The following is a 19,789-nucleotide window of genomic DNA, read 5'->3' on the forward strand; positions in this document are numbered from 1 at the left end:
TAGCGTTTCTAGTACTATATTGAATAGTAATGGTGATAGTGGGCAACCTTGTTTCACTCCTGATCTTACTGGGAAAGGTTGCAGTTTATTTCTATTGCATATTATGCTTACTGACGGTCTTAAATATATACTCCTGATTATTCTAAGGAATAATCCATTTATTCCTATACTCTCAAGAGTTTTTAGTAGGAATGGATGTTGGATTTTGTCAAATGCTTTTTCTGCATCTATTGAGATGATCATATGGTTCTTATTAATTTGATTATTAATATGGTCAATTATATTAATAGTTTTCCTAATATTAAACCAGCCCTGCATTCCTGGAATAAATCCTACTTGATCATAGTGTATTATCTTGGAGATGATTTTCTGAAGTCTTTTTGCTAATATCTTATTTAAGATTTTAGCATCAATATTCATTAAGGAGATTGGTCTATAATTTTCTTTCTCAGTTTTCGATCTACCAGGTTTAGGTATCAGTACCATGTCTGTGTCATAAAAGGAATTTGGTAGGACTCCTTCATCCCCTATTTTTTCAAATAATTTATATAACATTGGGGCTAATTGTTCTTTAAATGTTTGGTAGAATTCACATGTGAATCCATCTGGCCCTGGGGATTTTTTCCTGGGGAGTTGATTAATAGCTTGTTCTATTTCTTTTTCTGAAATGGGACTATTTAAGCAATTTATCTCCTCCTCTGTTAATCTAGGGAGCCTATATTTTTGGAGAAAGTCATCCATTTCACTTAAGTTATCAAATTTATTGGCATAAAGTTGGGCAAAGTAACTCCTTATTATTTCTCTAATTTCCTCTTCATTGGTGGAAAGATCCCCCTTTTCATTTGTAAGACTATCAATTTGATTTTCCTCTTTCTTTTTTTTGATCAAATTTACCAAAGGTTTATCTATTTTATTGGCTTTTTCATAAAACCAACTCTTGGTTTTATTTATTAATTCAATAGTTTTTTTACTTTCAATTTTATTGATTTCTCCTTTTAATTTTTGTATTTCGAGTTTAATTTTTGGTTGGGGGTTTATAATTTGGTCTTTTTCTAGCCTTTTAAGTTGTAAGCCCAATTCGTTAATCTTCTCTTTCTCAATTTTCTTCAAATAAGCCTCTAAAGATATAAAATTTCCCCTTATTACTGCTTTAGCTGCATCCCAAAGATTTTGATATGATGTCTCATCATTATCATTATCTTGGGTGAAATTGTTAATTGTTTCTATAATTTGCTCTTTCACCCAGTCATTCTTTAAGATGAGATTATTCAGTTTCCAATTACTTTTTGGTCTATTTACCCCTAACTTTTTACTGAATGTAGCTTTTATTGCATTGTGATCTGAGAAGAAGGCATTTATTATTTCTGCCTTCCTACATTTAATTTTGAGATCTTTATGTCCTAATATATGGTCAATTTTTGTATAGGATCCATGAACTGCTGAGAAGAAAGTATATTCCTTCCTATTGCCATTCAGTTTTCTCCAAAGGTCTATCATACCTAGTTTTTCTAATGTTCTATTTACTTTTTTAATTTCTTTCTTGTTTGTTTTGTGGTTTGATTTGTCTAAATCTGAGAGTGCAAGGTTGAGATCTCCCACTATTATAGTTTTACTGTCTATTTCTTCTTGCAGTTCTCTTAACTTTTCCTTTAGAAAGTTAGATGCTATACCACTTGGTGCATATATGTTTAGTATTGATATGGCTTCATTATTTATGCTACCTTTCAGCAGGATATAGTTTCCTTCCTTATCTTTTTTAACGAGATCTACTTCTGCTTTTGCTTGATCTGAGATAAGGACAGCTACCCCTGCTTTTTTGGCTTTACCTGAAGCATAATAAGCTCTGTTCCAACCTTTTACCTTTACTCTGTATGTATCTCCCTGCTTTAAGTGTGTTTCCTGTAGACAACATATTGTAGGGTTCTGCTTTTTGATCCAATCTGCTATCCGTCTCCGTTTGATGGGATCGTTCATCCCATTTACATTTACAGTTAAAATTACTAATTCTGTATTTCCTGCCATCGTATTATCCCCAGATTATACTTTTTTCCCTTGACCCCCCTGATCCTCCTCCCCGATATTTAATTTACAGACCCCCCTTGTGACGCGCAACCCTCCCTCTTTTTTTTTTTTTTTTTTTAGGATCCCTCCCCCCTCCCTCCAAGTCCCTTCACTTATTCTCCTTTTCCTTTCCCCTTTTCCTCTCCCCCCTTTTAATGAGGTGAGAGAAAATTCTCTGAAAAACAAATATGTTAATTATTTACTCTTTGAGCCTCTTCTGATGAGAGTAAGATTCACACAATGATTCTCCCCCTCAACTAAGTTCCCTCAGATATGGTGTATTTTCTATGTCTCTTCCTGGGATGTAGTTTCCCTCTTTTTATCACTCCTTCCCCTTTTTCTGAACCGACCTCCTTCCCTTTACCACACCCCCCTTTTTTTCTTTTATATCAGTAAAATCAAATTATCCTTGAGTATTTTTTATATACCCACAACAAAGTTACAGTTCTCAAGGGTTCTGTGTACCTTTTTCTGTTTCTCTTCAGTCTTGTGGATGTAGATCAAATTTTTTGTTTAAGTCTGGTTTTTTTCTTAGAAACATATAGAATTCCTCTGTTTCATTGAATGACCATCTTCTTCCATGGAAAAAGATGCTAAACTTAGCTGGGTAGTTCATTCTTGGTTGCAGTCCTTGATCTTTTGCCTTTCGGAATATCAGGTTCCAGGCCCTTCTATCTTTTAATGTGGAGGCAGCCAGATCTTGGGTGACCCTTATTGTGGCACCTTGGTATTTAAATTGTTTTTTTCTAGCTGCTTGCAGGATTTTCTCCTTTGTGTGGTAATTCTGCAGCTTAGCCACAATATTCCGTGGTGTTCTTTTTTTAGGGTCTATTTCAGAAGGGGTTCGATGAATTCTTTCCACATCTACTTTCCCTTCTGTTTCTATTATCTCTGGACAGTTCTCTTTGATAATTTCCTGTAAAATAGAATCTAGGCTCTTTTTTTGGTCATAGTTTTCTGGAAGTCCAATAATCCGCAGATTATCTCTCCTAGATCTATTTTCCAGGTCTATAGATTTTCCCAGTAAGTATTTGACGTTGTTCTCCAGCTTCTCATTTTTTTTGTTTTGTTTGACTGATTCTTGGGTTCTCTGTGAATCATTCATTTCTATTTGTTCCATCCTGACTTTTAAGGAGTTATTTTCTTCTTTCACAGTTTTTAGTTCTTTTTGTAAATGCCCAATTTCGTTTTTAAATGAATTATTTTGCTCTATTGAGTTTTTTTCCATTTCCCTAATTTTTTTTTTTTGAGAATTATTTTCTTTTTCCAATTCAGAAATTCTATTTTCTTGAGACTTTTTTATCTTTTCCAATTCAGAAATCCTACTTTCCTGTGTTTTTTTAACCTTTTCTAATTCACTAATTTTGTTTCCCTGCATCTCCTGTGAATTCTTTATTTTTTCCAACTCCAATTTCAGGACATTGTTATTCTCTATCATAACTTCCCTTTCCTTTCCCCATTTTTCTTCGATCTCCCTCAATTTCTTAAGAGCTTCTTCTAGGAGAGAGTTATGTGATGGGGGGCAGGAATCGTTCCCCTTTAGGTTGTTATCTGATTCTCTGCTGTCAACTTCCTCGGGGTTGGACACCCGCTCTTTCTCTGTATAGAAGGAATCTATGGTTTTTCTAGTTTTTTTTGCTCATACTTAAAAAATAATCTTTTGGGGTCTGTCTCTGGGGTAGGAAATTATTTACTTCTTTACCAGCTTCCTCCCAGACGGGATGGATGCAGCGGCTCCTGAGCCTGAGCTAAGAGAGAGCTCTGGGAGAGAGTTCCCCACCCCCTCCCTGGGAGTGCCTCAGAGGTGATTAGCACTACTGTGCTTCGAGGGCGTAGAATAGTGAAGACAGCAAGAAGCCCAGCCTATGTGTCCGGGTGGGGAGTGGGTGTCTGCAGCAGGTGACGTAAGAAGCCCCTGCGCTCAAACTGGAAGTGTCTGCCAGAAATCGTGGTCCCTAGTTCAAAGGTTCCGCTTCTCTGGGACTTCCTGGAGCTGAGTTCCACTCCCTCCAGCTAAGCTAGGCAGTGTGTGTTGCCTTGGGCCGTATCCACCCACTTGTCAGTCTCTTAACTATTCTCAGGAGGTAGCTGAGGCCACACCCCCTGGTGCCTGAGTCACCCCCAGGGTCCGGGGAAAATCTAATCTGAGTTTTAAAATATTTTGGCTTTCTCTTCTGAACTGCTAAATAATTAGCAGAGAAGAGCTAACAGCTTGTGCCAGATTCCTTTACCTCAGTGGCTTCTCTGATCCCAGAGCCCCTCCCAGCGCAATGGGCGCAGTGTGCCCCTACCCCACTGTCTGTGCTGGTCTTTCTTATTCCTCCCCTGAGAACTGACCTTTCCTGTTGAAACTCCAGATTCTCTTCAGCTGGTAAGTCGTGCTTCCAGTCCTTGTGGTATCTATCAGTCCTGAGCTAATTTTGAGACTTAATTTATCTAATTGGTTGTGAGGGAGTGAGGACGTTCACTGAGTCGTGTGTTTCCTCTCCGCCATCTTGGCTCCGCCCCAACATTTAACATTTTTAAGATGATATGTAAAATTATCCCTATGCATATCAAATGAGAAATAATTTGGTTCTTTGCCAATTATATATTATGTCATGTATCATATTGAAGTAGAAAAACACAATTTTTGTTATTTTTCTTTTAAGAACTTGAGTATTTTCAGTTTAGGCAAAAACCGATAAAATGTGTGTATCATCTTATACTTCTATAACAAAACAAAGAATAAATAATCTTCTCCAATGGGCTGACTGCATTTAAAAGAAATGCTTTTCTCCCTTCTGCACATGAATGAAGTGTCATCTCTCTCATAACTTAAATCATTGTCTTTAGGAGTTTGATCATCAGTCAGTTGCATTATTTTATACCCTTAAAATAATTTTTTGGCTGAAAACTAATACTGATGCTTTGGAAATAAACTTTTTAGCCTGTTCCCTCAGTCACATAGGCTTATAAATAATCATAATCTCAAAACATGATCATTTTAGAGACATGGAAAGTCAATAAGCTTATAAGGACTTTTATATTATGAATTTAGATTGATATATCAGTACTGTTTGACAGGAAGAAAGGGGAATTACATCTCATTCCACATGACTCATTTAATGTAGTGCTCCATTTGTACAAACTTTAAGTCATTTGTCAAGAATTCAGGTGTCAGACTTTATTAGGGCAAGGAAGCCAAGTTCTAGAGCTGCATTCTAGGTAGAAAGGCAAAAAGAAATCAGGCTACTTTTGAAATGGCAAATCCAGTCTCCATTTTATTGAAGCTAGAAGAAATCAGCCCTATACAGAGGTATGAGTAGGGCCAAGATGTTACATATGGTTTGCAATTTTCCTCCCTCTTAAAATTGATCATCTGCCTAAGTAGCATAATTATGGAACAAGTCTTGTAGGAGATAGGCAGCGACCTATGTGAGATTCCTCATCCTGAAAAATACAGCTCATTGATTTTCAGATGGCTGTTGACAATTCAGAAACAAATGCTTTAATAAAGCAAGTTGTTTTTGAATGTTAACATAATAAACATGATAGGCAGCTCTTTATAATCAGAGGCTAATCATTATTAATTCCTTTGACATTCAAGTTGCTGACATTAATTATAACAAATGCCTTCAGTAGATGTCTAATACAGTCCAGAACTCCACAGCAAACCCATTGTCATTTGGAACTCAAAGTGGTACATTTGCTGTCAAGTATTGCTCAAAGATCTAATTTCCTGCATCTTATTAATCAAAGTGAATATATGATTTTGAGGAGATAAAATCGGGAATGTTTTGAAATGTTTGATCATTTTGGCCTAAGCTATCCTTTTGATTTTTTTTCCTGAGTAGGGAAGAAAGCTATTTGAACTTCATAAAATTTTAGATTTGATTAGACTAGACTTTTTATCTATGAATCTAAAGTCCATTTACATGCATTTTAAAACACTTGTGTATTAGATAACTAAAGACTATTTTTTTTCATTTTGCACATAAAAATGGACAAAATGAGGTTTGAGAACATCTGCTCACCAATTTTCTTCTTTGCTTTTAGAAATAAGCAGAAATAAAGCTCATTTTTTTTCTAAAGAAAGAAAGAAGCAAGTATTTATTAGGTGGGCATTTATTAAGAGGGCAGGGTGGTAGAACCGTGGATAGAATGCTGGGCCTAGAATCAGAAAGACCTGAGTTCAAATCTAGATCCTGGGCAAGTCACTTAACCCTGTTTGCCTCAGTTTCTACATCTGTAAAATGAGCTGGAGAAGGAAATGGAAAATTTCTGCAGGGTCTTTGCCAAAGAACACCAAAAGGGCTCACAGAGAGTTGGACACCATTGAAAACTGACAATGTGTGCTTAGTCACTATGCTAAGCATTTCACAAATACTCTCAATCAACACAACTCTAAAAGGTAGGTGCTATTATTACTTCTACTTCATAGCCTAGGCAATGGAAGTGTCTTGCTGAGATAAAGTAAGAAAATTCTGAGGCAAGATTCAAATTTAGGTCTTTCTGACTCCAGATTTAGCACTCTATGAACTGAGTTACCTAAGATTCTTTATTGACCAAGCTCATCTTTTCTTAATTCTAAGGGTGTAGGTTATTGTTGTTGTTATTGTTTCTTTTCTTTTTTTTTTTTTTTACAATAATATGAATAACTTTTTTTTTCAGTTCAGTAACTATCCAAATCCAAAAATTTACATTTAAATCAAATTGCTTATATTTTCCTTGGAGGAACACATTATGTACACAGGTAAACCAATTACAAATATCTAAGAAAATCAATTCAAAGTTATTTTACTAGGGGAGCATTAAGAGCTAGAGAAATTAGGAAAGGATCAAGAGTCTAAGAAACAGAGATTAGTGGTTAGAGTATTCTAGATATAGGGTACAATGTATACAAGGATAGAGTGGGGGGATGGGTGGTCACTTGAGGGGGAACATCAAGTATGTTAGGTGGACTGGAACACAAAATGCTTAAGGAATGCTCACACTGCCTGGCTGTTTGTTGCATACAAGTTTTGTTTCTGACTAGATTATAAACTTCTTCAAGACAGTGGCTTTGAAAGGCAATATAGTATAGTAACAAGAATATTCTTGCTACTGAACATGAGGTCAGGACTATTCCCATATTTTCTATCTTTGGTAAACCACATGCAAACATTATATTGCTTCCATTCATCCAGTTAGCATTTGCCAGGTGCTATATTAAGCACTGGAACTACAAAATTAAAACTGAAACAAAATTACTCCCTCAAAGAGCTCTCATAATAATTTACCTCAGTTTCCTCATCTGTACACCTGAAATACTCATCTGAGGCAATATTTTAGTGGATAGAGTGCTGAATCTGGAGCCTGGAAGACCTGATTTTTAAATAAGGCCTCAGACACTCACTAGACATGGGATTCTGGGCAAGTCATTTAACTTCTGTTTATCTTTGTTTGCTGGAGAAGAAAATGGCAAACCATTGCATTACCTTTGCCAAGAAAACCTCTTATGTGATCAGGAGTTGGACACAACTGAACAACTAAACAATATTACTGACCTCATAGAATTCTTATGAGAATAAAATGAGTTGATGTGTTCTTACATGAAGATCCTTTTAAAAGCACTACTCATTTTCATAAATTAGAAGTTGTAGTCTTTTGTGTTTTACAGGTGAGGTCATTGAGACCCTGAAGAGCTTATGATTTGCCTGTAAGTCAGTTAAGCAACAAGTATTTACTATGTGCCAGCCAACTGTGCTAAGCACTGGGGATACACAGAAAGGTAAAAAACAACAACCACAAAAAAACCTATAGTTAATTTACTTTTTTTTCAATTAAAGCTTTTTATTTTTGTATGGCTAATTTTCAACATTCACCCTTGAAAAACCATATGTTCTAAACTTTCCCCTTTTCATCATATAATCTTGCTATTGCTATGTACAATGATCTCATTCTGCTTATTTCACTCAGCATCAGTTCATGTAAGTCTTTCTCAAGGCCTCTCTGAAATCATCCTGCTGATCATTTCTTACAGAACAATAATAATCCATAACATTCATATACTATAACTTATTCAATCATTCCCCAACTGATGTTCTCCAATCAGTTTCCAGTCTCTTGCCATCACAAAAAGGGCTGTCACAAACATTTTTGCACATCTCTTTGGGACACAAATCCAGTAGAGACACTGCTGCATCAAAGGGTAAGCACAATTTGTTAGCCGTTTGGGCATAGTTCCAAATTACTCTCCAGAATGATTGAATCACTTCACAACTCTACCAACAGTGTATTTAGTGTCCCAGTTTTTCCACATGCCCTCTAATATTTGTCATTAAAATTTCCTGTATATCTTAGCTAATGTGAGAGGTGAGTAGTGGTATTTCAGAGTTGTCTTAATTTGCATTTCTCTGATCAATAGTGATTTAGAGCACCCTTTCATACGATTAGAAATGGTTTGTTTCTTTATCTGAAAATTGTCTGTTCATAACCATTGACCATTTATCAATTGGAAAATGGCTTGAATTCTTATAAATTTGAGTCATTTTGATGGGGGTTGAGTTGCCTTTAAGATTCCTTTCTAATTGCCCAACCTATAGCTGACCTTGATTCACAAATCCTGGTCAAAGGCACCCTTTGAATATCCAGGCCCGCCCCATTATCAGCTCAGCTTCCCCCAGTCTTCACCTGATCTGAGCTAACTGAAAAGCCCTCTGAGAACTTAGGGGTACCACCCATCATCTTCTAGGTATAAAAAGGGCCAAGCCGGAGCCCTCTTAGCAGGATCCCTCCTAGCCAACACATAGTATCCTTCCAGCCATGTAAGGGTTCCTGCCTGCCCAGCAGCCACCTCTGGCCCTGGCATCTTTCTAACTGAGCTTTACTTCCAAACTTCTACAATAAACCTTTGATATATCAATCTAGGTTTTTGCGCCTGTAAATTCATTTACAGGGGACACTGCCCCTCATGGGATTATCTTACTATCTATGCGCAGAGAAATGGGGTTCCCCCTTTCCTTTCCCTCATTAAATACTCTACATATTTTAGTAATAGGGCCTTTATCAGAATCCTTGAATGTAAAATTTCCCCCAGTTTATTGCTTTCCTGTCTGCATTGGTTTTGTGTTCACAAAACTTTTTTTTTAACTTAATATAATCAAAATTATCCATTTTGTATTCAATAATTTACTTCATTTCTTCTTTGGCCACAAATTCCTTCCTCCTCCACAGATCTGAGAAGTAAATTATTCTTTGTTCTTCTAATTTTCTTATAGTATTATTCTTTATGTTAAAATCATGAACCTATTTTGACCTTATTTAGTATATGGTACATACAGTTAATTGCTTAAAAGAGTTTTCAGTCTAACAGGGATGATGACAGTCGTGACAATTCAAATAGCTATGTATATAGATGGTAACATTGAAAATAAAGTTAATCATATAGAGAAGTTACTATGCCTTGGGGGTAGGAAGGCAAAAAATTCCTGTAGAAGATATTATTTGATCTGATTATTGAGGAAAGCCAGGCAAGCAAAGAGACAGAGATGAACAGTAGAAGGAGAAGATTCTATGTATAAATGATAGCAAATACCAAGTCAGAATTTGTAGTATAGATTATAAGAAAAAGCAAGCAATGCAGTTTTGCTGAACTAAGGATTTTTTTCTTTTGGAATAAAGTGAAACTTAGAAAACTAAAAAGGTAGGAAGACGTCAGGTTGTAAAGGGCTTTAAATGGGAAAAATGACTTTATACTCAATCTTATAGGTAATAGGGAGCTACTGTAGTTTATTGAATAGGAGTGTGATGTGGTCAGGAAAATCACCTTTGTATCTGTATGGAGGATGGACTAGAACAGGGAGAGACCTCGGACATGAAGAGCAAGTAGAAGACTTGCAGTAGGCTAGGTGAATGAAAATAAAAACTAGGATAATGATTGTGTGAGTGAATAGAAGGAAAAACAAATGAAAGCTGTTACAAAGATAACCTTGACAACGGTATGTGAGAGTGCAAACAAGATATGGCTGAGAAACTGCTTGTACCTTTAATGGTAGTGGGAAAATTGGGAGGAAGAGAGGGTTTGGGGAAAAATGCAATGGATTATGTTGCCCGTGGGAAATGTAATTAAAGATGTCCAAAAGGCAGCTGATAAGGATATATAGGAATTCAAAGAGTAATTAGAGCTTAGTATATATACCAGTGAATCATTTGCAAGGAAATGATAATAGAATTGATGAAAGCAGATGAAGTCAAAATATAAAGAGTGAAGAGTAGATGGCTTAGGTTAGAGCTTTGTGGAGCATAGACAGTTGTTGATTAAGACCTAGATGAAGAGCCAGTAAAAGTTTAGAGAAGTAGAAGGAGAAACAGAACAGACTAGTGTCAAAGATGCCAAAGAAGAAGCATGTGTTTACCAAGAGATAGTGAAGTGAAGCCAAGATGGCAAAATAAAGGTGGGAACTTACATAACCTCTCCCCCAAATCATTCCAAATTCCTTTAAATAATGATATTAAACAAATTTTTGAGCATCAGAACATCCAAAAAGAAGTAGAATATTTTCCAGATGAAGGCAACCTTCAGAAGGTCAGCAGAAAAGGTCTATGGCAATAGGGTAGGAATCCAGCACACAGTCCCATTGTAATCCATGCCAGCACAGACCCAATCCTACCATCATCAAAGCAGGACCTCTGGGAATCTAGTGCACAATCCCAGCACAGGCTGGACCAGCATAGCTCCAGCTACAGCCCCATTGCCAAGAAAGCATGGTTTTGTTGTTTTAGTATACAATATCTTACAACTTCAGTGGGGTAGAAGAGTTTTAGGGCAGAAAGGAATGCTTGTGGTCAGCTTTCTAGAAGGATTTCTGAAAAAAGCTTTAAAAAACCCCTGAAGGTTGGGACAGTGAACCCTTCACCATGGAAATAGAGCCCTGCTTGCACAAAGAGTTAAAAACCAAGTAATAGACTAGAAAAATGAGCAGATAACAAAAAAAAAAAAAATTCTGACACAGATAATTACTATGGTGCAAGGAAGATCAAAACACACCTTTATAAGAAGATAACAAAAAAAGCAAAGCTCCTACATCCAAAGCCTGTAAGAAAAATAAGAATTGGACTCAAACCATGGAAGAGCTCAAAAGAGATTTTGAAAATCAAGAAAGGGAAATAGAGGAAAATTTAGGAAAAGAATGGAGGGTGGCACAAAAGGAAATACAAAACCCTAATGAGGAGAAGAATTCCTTAAAAAAGCAAAATTGGCCAAATGGCTAAGGAAATTAAAAAAGCTCATTGAGGAAAATAATTTCTTAAAAATTAGAATTGAGAAAATGGAAGCCAATGACTTTATAAAGACATCTAGATACAGTAAACCAAATCCCTTTCAAAAAATGAAATAACTGACTTGGAAAACAGATCTAGAAGAGATAACTTAAAAATTGTTGGTCTACCTGATCAGTCTTGATCAAAAAAAAGATCCTGAACATGATGTTTCAAGAAACTATCAAGGAAAACTGTCCTAATATTCTAGAAGCAAAGAGTAAAATAAAAATTAAAAGAATCAGCTGATTACTTCCTGAAAGACATTCAAGATGAAAACTCCCAGGAATATTATATTCAAAACCTGGAACTTCCAGATCACAGAGACAATATTTCAATCATACAGAAACAATTTAAGTATAGTGAAGCCACATTCAGGATAACACAAGTTTTAGCTTCTTCTACAATAAAGGACTGGAGGGCTTGGGACATGATATTTTAGAGAGTAATGGATTTAGGATTACAACCAAGGGTCACCTACCAGAAAAATTGACTATAATCCTTCAGGGGAAAAGGTGGTCAAGTCAATGAAATAGAAAATTTTCAAACATTTGTTATGAAAAGACCAGAGCCGAATGGAAAATTTGATTTTTATATACAGGACTCTGGAGAAGCATAAGGAGGTAATCAAGAAAGTGATACCATAAAGGATTTAATAAGATATATCCAGTTCCAGTCATACTAGGAGGATGATATGTGTAACTCCCAGAACGTTCTCATTATTATGACAGAAGGAGTATATAAACACACACACACATAGATATAGATATAGATATAGATATAGATATAGATATAGATATAGATATAGATATAGATATAGATATAGATATAGGTAGGTAGATAGATAGATAGATAGATAGATAGATAGATAGATAGATAGATGCACACACTAAGGGCACAGGTGTGAATTGAATATGAAGGGATAGGGATGAGAAGAATGTGCTGAGAGAAAAGGAAAGGGGAAAGTAGAATGGTGTGAATTATCTGCCATAAAAAAGGCCACAAAAAGCTTATTTTCCCAGACAATGATTACGAGGAGAACTGCTACTCAAGATCTAAGAATGAATATGCTGCGGCCAACCCTTGTGGTTTTTATGAATAAAAGCCCTGCCTTTGCCTAGAGAAGCTAGGTTTAGCTTCTTAGAAGAGAATCATTTTTCTCACCCTGGTAGTAATTAAACTTCTTTTTGATCCATGACTCTTCTTTCTCTAGCTTTCTCTGTTTGACATGTTAGAGGCTGATCCTGCTTCAGGCTGACACCTTATATAGAGAATTAAAAAGAATGAGTTTTAGAATAGATCATTGATGATGATGATGTTCAGGAATTCCAATCTTGTCTAATTCTTCATTACCTCATTTAAAAATTATTTTATTTTCCCCAGATACATGTCTTCTTAGTTCTTTTTTTCTGTATGCAGATGGCATTTTTTTGTCCTAAGTCTATTGGGATTGCTTTAAATCATTGAACCACTGAGAAGAACCAAATCTTTCATAGTTGATCATCACATATTCTTGTATTAGTACCATTTATTGCTGGATGTTTGTTTCATTCAGCATCAGTTCATATAAATCTTTCCAGACCTTTCTAAAATCATCTTGTTCATCATTTTTGTAGAACAATTATATTCCATTACCTGCATGTACCACAGTCATTCCCCAATTGGTGGGTATCTAATTATTTTCCAATTCTTTTCTGCCACAAAAAGAGCTATTATAAATCTTTTTGCACATGTGGTTCCTTTTCCCTCCTTTATGAATTTTTTTGGGATACAGACCCAGAAATAGCACTTCTGGGTCAAAGGGTATACACAGTTTTAGAACCCTTTGGGTATAGTTCCAGATTTTCTCCAGAATGTTTGGATTATTTCACAATGTATTTCACACAACAATGTATTAGTGTCCCAGTTTTTCCACATCCCGTCCAACATTTATCTTATCTATTCCTGTCATCTTAACCAATTTCAGAGGTGTGAGGTGATATCTCAGAGTTGTTTTAATTAGCATTTCTCTAATCAATAATTATTTAGAAAAATTTTATATAACTATAGATTACTTTAATTTCATCACCTGATAATTTTCTATTCATATCCTTTGACCATTTATCAATGGGGGAATGAATTGTATTTTTATAAATTTGACACAGTTCTTTATATATTTTTAAAATGAGCCCCTTATCAGAAAAATTAGCTGTAAAATTTTTCTTCCAACTTTGTACTTTCCTTTTAACCTTGTTTCTGTTGGTTTTGTTTATTCAAAAACTTTTTAATTTACTTTAATCAAAGTTGTTTTTTTGCCTTTCATAATGTTCTCTAGTTCTTCTTTGGTCATAAATTACTCCCTTCTGGAAAGATCTGACGAGTAAATTATCCCTTGTTCTCCTAATTTGTTTATGGCATCATTTTTTATACCCAAATTATATACTCGTTTTGACTTTATTTTGGTATGGGATGTAAGGTGTAGATCATGCCAAGTTTCCAAAATATTATTTTCTAGTTTTCCCAGCAATCTTTGTCAAATAGTAAGTTCTTATTCCAGAAGCTGGAATTTTGGGGTTTATCAAACATTAGATTGCTATGGGTCTTGATTATTGTATCTGTTCCACTGATCCACCAATATTATTTCTTAGCCAGTAACAAATGATTTTGATGCCTGCTGCTTTATAGTTTTAAGTTTTGTACTGCTAAGCCACCATCCTTTGATTTCTTTTTCATTAATTTCCTTAATATTGTTGACCTTTTCTTCTTTCAGATGAATTTTGTTAATATTTTTCTTGTTTAAAATAATGTTTTGGTAGGTTGGTTGATATGGCACTGAACAAGAAGACCAATGTAGGTAGAATTGTCATTTTTATTATATTAGTTTAGCCCAGCCACGAACAATTTTTATATTTTCAGTTGTTTAGATCTGACTTTATTTGTGTGAGAAGTGTTTTATAATTGTGTTCATAGAGTTCTTGAGTTTGTCTTGGCAGGTAGCCCCAAAATATTTTATTTTATTTTATTTACAGTAATTTTAAATGGAATTTCTCTTTCTATCTCTTGCTGATGGTCTTTGTTAGTAATATATAAAAGTATAAGTTACTCATTTTCTTTTTCTAAAATGGGACTATTTCAGTAATTTATTTCCTCTTTTGTTAACCTGGGCAATTTATGTTTTTGTAAATATTGATCCACTTTGGCTAGATGGTCAAACTTGCTGTCATACAAAATAGGTCCAAATTATGGCTTTAATTTCTTTTTCATTGGTGGTAAGTTCATCTTTTTCAGTTTTGATGCTTGTGATTTTTTTTTCCATTCACATTTCTGATCAAATTAATCAAAGGTTATCTACTTTGTTGTTTTTTTCATAAAACCTCCAATTAGTTTTATTTATTAGTTCAAGAGTTTTCTCAATTTCACTTTTATTAATCTCTCCTTTGAGTTTCAGAATTTCTAATTTGTATTTAATCTGAAGGGGTTTAATATGTTCTTTTTCTAGCTTTTTTAGTTGCATGCCCAATTCATTATTCTCCTCTTTCCGATTCATTGTTTTTCTCTTAGGGGAAATAAAGTTTCCCCTAAGAACTGCTTTGGCTGCATCCCAAAGAATTTGGTATGTTGTCTCATTATTGTCCTTCTCTTGAATGAAAGTATGGATTGTTGATGTGATTTGTTGTTTGAAGCACTCATTTTTTAGAATTAGATTATTTAATTTCCAATTGATTTTTAGTCTATTTTTATTTGGCCCCTTATTGTATATAATTTTTATTGCATTGTGATCTGAAAAGGAAGCATGTATTACTTCTGCCCTTTTGCAATTGATTGTGAAGTTTTTTATGCACTAATATATAGTCAATTTTTGTACAGGTGCCATGTACTGCTAAGAAAAAAGGTGTATTCCTTTCCATCCCTATGCAATTTTCTCTAGAAGTCTAACATGCATATCTTTTCTAAGATGCTATTAACCCCCCTGTTTTTTTTTTTCTTGTTTATTTTGTGGTTATATTTGTCTGATTCTGAGAGGGGAAGGTTGAGGTCCACTAGTAGAATAGTTTTGCTGTCTATTTTTTCCTGTAACTGGTTTAAAATTTTCTTTAGGAATTTGCCTGCTCTACCACTTTGTGCTTCATTATTTACAGTATACTTTATCAAGATGTACTTTCCTTGCTTATCTCTTTTAATAAGATCTATTTTTACTTTTGCTTTATCTGAGATCAGAATTGCTACCTCTGCTTTTTCACTTCAACTGAAGCATAATAAATTCAGTTCTTGCATTTTAATTTTATTCTGTATGTGTCTCTATGTCATATGTGTTTCTTGTAAACAGCATATTGTAGGATTCTGTTTTTTAATCTACTCTTTCCATTTTGAGAGAGTTCATCAAATTCCCATCCACAGTTATGATTACTAGCTTTGTATTTCTCTTCATCCTATTTCCCCCCTGTATATATTTTTGTCCTCTTTCCAATCAGTCCTTAGTCCTGTGTTTTTTATCCACCTCACCTACCACCTATCTACTATTAACTCCCCCACTCTTAGTAGTGTTTCTTTTAAACCCACATCACCCACTACCTTGTCTTTTTTCAACCCTTCTCCCCTTCTCTTACCTTTTTCCTTAAGGTTTCTGCCTTCCTTTTTATCCTGAACCTCCTTTTTCTTTTCCTCTTTCTTTTTTTTCCTACTTCTTTATAGGGATAGGTAAATTTCTATAACCAACTGAATGATTAAATTATTCCCTCTTAGAGCCAAAACTGATGGGATCAAACTTCAGACAATGATCATTCCCCTCCCTTCTTTCTTGCAATTATAATAGATCTTTTGCACCTATTTAAGTGATCTAATTTTCCCATTATATCCCTTAATATCTTTTTCTTTGATGTCATCACACCAGAGTTTATTCACAGCCATACCCTCTGTCCATGCCATGCCTCTCTCTGTCTGCCCCAGTGATAGATATACTTCTCAGGAATTATAGATATCATTTTTTCCATCTAGTTATGTCCACAGTTTAACCTTTAAATAATATATAAATTTCCCCTGTTTATCTTTCTATGCTTCTCTTTAGCACTGTATTTGTAGACTAAATTTTCTATTTAGTTCTATTTTTTTTTAAATAGAAATGATTGAAAGCTCTTACTTCATTGGAACTCCATCACCTTCCCTGAACGATTATGCTGAGTCTACCTGGGTAGTTAATTCTTGGTTGTAACTCGAGGTACTTTGCCTTCTCAAATATGGCATTCCAGGCCCTCCAATCCTGTATTGTAGAAGCTCCCAGATCCTGGATAATCCTATTTGTTTCTCCTTTATATTTGAATTGTTTTTGTCTGGAAGCTTGTAGTAGTTTTTCCCTTGAGATTGTAGTTTTGGAGTTTTGCAACAATGTGCTTTGGGGTTTTCTTTGTGGGATTTCTTTCCAAAGGTGATTGATGGATTTGTTCAATCAGTATTTCCCCTGTTTCTAGAATATTGTTCCCCAGATGCATGTAAACTTCTTTTTAGTTATATGTATGCATTAATTTTTAATATATTTCCATATGCTCATGATGGGAGAGAAAAATGAAAATAAAAGTGAAAAACCACAAGAAAAAAAAGAAGGAAAAAAAAGATGAAAATAATATTTGTTGATTTACATTCAATTGACCAGTTCTCTCTCTTTCTCTCTCTCTCTCTCTCTCTCTCTCTCTCTCTCTCTCTCTCTCTCTTTGAATGTGAATACCATTTTCCATACCAAGTTTATTGGTATTGCCTTGTATCACTGAACTTCTGAGAAGAATCAAGTCTATCAGAGTTGATTATTACACAATACAATGTTTCCCTGGTTCTGCCTATTTCTGTATCAGTGCAAGAAAATCTTTCCAGGCCTTTCTAAAATCATCCTTTTCATAATAGAACAATAATATTCCATTACTTTCACATACCATAACTTATTCAGTTATTCCCTAATTGATAGGTATCCACTCATTTCCCATTCCTTGACACTACAAAAAGAGCATTTGCACATCTTTGCACATTTGTGTGCCTTTTTCCTCTGGGATTTTCTAGGCAAATGATACTAGAGTAGTTTGTCATTTCCATCTCCAGCCCATTTTGTGGATAAGAAAATTACAGCAAAAAAGGTTAAGTAACTTGCCCAGAGTCATGCAGCTATTAAGTATCTGAAGCCATATTGGAACTCAGAAAAATGAATCTTCCTGATTCCAGGTCCAGAACTTTATGCACTGCATCAAAAAATCATTAAAATTGGCAGTTAAGGAACAGCTAAGGGGCACAATGTTTAGAGAACCAGTCCTGAAGTCGAGAGGCCTTGAGTCCAAATCTGACCTCAGACACTTAACACTTCCTAGCTGTGTGACCCTGGGAAAGTCACTTAACCCCAATTGTCTTTTCAGCAAAAAAAAAAAAAAAATGGTAATTAAGTGACGTAGGTAACTTGGGATAGAACATATTTAGTTGAAGCATGAGGACTGGAAACCAGATTTCAGGAATTCAGAAACTAGTGAGGGAGGATAGAAAAACACTGATAGTAAAGGGATTTTGATCATAAGAGGAAATAAGGTTATAGGATGATTAGTATTATGGTCTGATGAAATAAGTTTTATTTTAAGGGTAGAAATGTCATGAAGAATGAAAATTAGTGTGAAAGTAATATATTAGAAGAGAAAATTTTCTGGAGAAGATGGGAGGGGATGCAGCAAGAGAATATGTAGAGAAATTTGTCTTGGAAAGAAAAGAGATAACCTCTTTGTGTAAGATAAGTAGTGTAGGAAGAAATAGTGGAAATAGATGTCTGAGTGATTTAACATCAAGGGAAGGTGGAGCAGAGGTAAATGACCTCAATATGTGTGTGCATATTTAAGTATGTAGTATAAGACCTAGTATTCCATTAAGAGGATAAGGAAAAGCAATGCCATGGGAAGGTTGAGTAAAGATAAAAAAGTTTGTTTATATTTTATATACACTATATATACAATATACATTTTATATATACTATATATACACTATCTCCCTCAACTAATAGTGAATTGTGAATTAATTAGGGAAATTTTAAAGTTTGTCTAGCTGTATTGAGAGCCCTATTGCAATCATGTAACCAATTCATAGTGGATCCAATTGTGATTTCTTGATTTTATCACATTATATTAAGTAGCATGTGAAGAGAAAAGAAGGAAGGGAAGAGTGGACATAGTTCAAGGCTATGATCTGACAAGATGTGATGACCAATAGGATAATGGTAAAAAGAGATTCCTATGCAGACGACTATGAAGAATTGAACTTACTCAATATATGTTTTTTTTCCAATAGTATTTCCAAATATATACAAAGAAAGTTTTCAGTGTTCACCTTTGTAACATCTTGTGTTCCAAATTTTTGTCTCCTCCCTCCCTCTTTCCACCTCCCTGTGACAACAAGCAATCTGATACAGGTTAAACAGGTACAATTCTAAACATATATCCATATTTCTCATGCTTCATAAGAAAAATCAAATTAAAATAGAAAAAAAAAAACATGAGAAAAGAGTACATAAACAACAATAAAAAGATGAAGATAGCATGATTTGATTCACATTAAGTCTCCATAGTTCTCTCTTTGTATGGTGATGACACTTCCCAAATCTATTGGAATTGCCTTGAATAACCTCATTGTTGTAAAGAGACACATGCATTACAGTTGATCATCACATAATCTTGTTACTCTGTACAATATTCTCTTGATTCTACTCACTTCATGCAATATCAGTTTATGGAAGTCTTTCCAGACTTTTCTGAAATCAGCCTTCTCATCATTTCTTCTTTTTAATTGTTAAAGCTTTGTGTTTACAAAACATATACATGGGAAATTTTTTCAACATTAACCCGTGCAAAATCTTTTGTTCCAAATTTCCCCTCTTATCCCTCCCTCCCCCAGCTGGCAGGTAGTCCAAAACATACTACATATGTTGAAATATGTGTTAGATCCAATACATGTATACATATTTATACAATTATCTTGCTGCACAAGAAAAATCATATTAAGAAGGAAGAAAAAGAAAAACTGAAAAAGAAAACAAAATGAAACCAAATAACAAGAGAGAGTGAGAATGCTATATCTTCTTCACACTCAGTTCCCATGGTTCTCTCTCTGGGTATGGATGGTTCTCTTTATCACTGAACAAGTGGAACTGGTTTCAATCATCTTGTTGTTGAAGAGAGCCATATCCATTAGAATTAATAATTGTATAGTCTTGTTGTTGCCATGTATAATGATCTCCTGGTTCTGCTCATTTCACTTAGCATCAGTTCATATAGGTCTCTCCAAACCTCTGTGAAATCATCCTGCTGGTCGTTTTTTACAGAACAATAATATTCCTTAACATTCATATACCATAATGTATTCAGCCATTTTCCCATTGATGGACATCCACTCAATTTTGAGTGTCTTGCCAATACAAAAATGGCTGGCACCAACATTTTTGCACATGCAGGCCCCT

At 34.8% G+C, this 19,789-nt stretch overlaps 1 pseudogene; it reads right to left on the reverse strand.

Moving 5' to 3' along the window:
* Nucleotides 1-19,789, reverse strand: part of LOC141540816 (CCR4-NOT transcription complex subunit 10-like) — a 108,185-nt pseudogene that overhangs the window by 12,832 nt on the left and 75,564 nt on the right.

The sequence above is a fragment of the Sminthopsis crassicaudata genome, chromosome 4 (assembly GCF_048593235.1).
Source record: "Sminthopsis crassicaudata isolate SCR6 chromosome 4, ASM4859323v1, whole genome shotgun sequence".
Classification (NCBI taxonomy): Eukaryota; Metazoa; Chordata; class Mammalia; order Dasyuromorphia; family Dasyuridae; genus Sminthopsis; species Sminthopsis crassicaudata.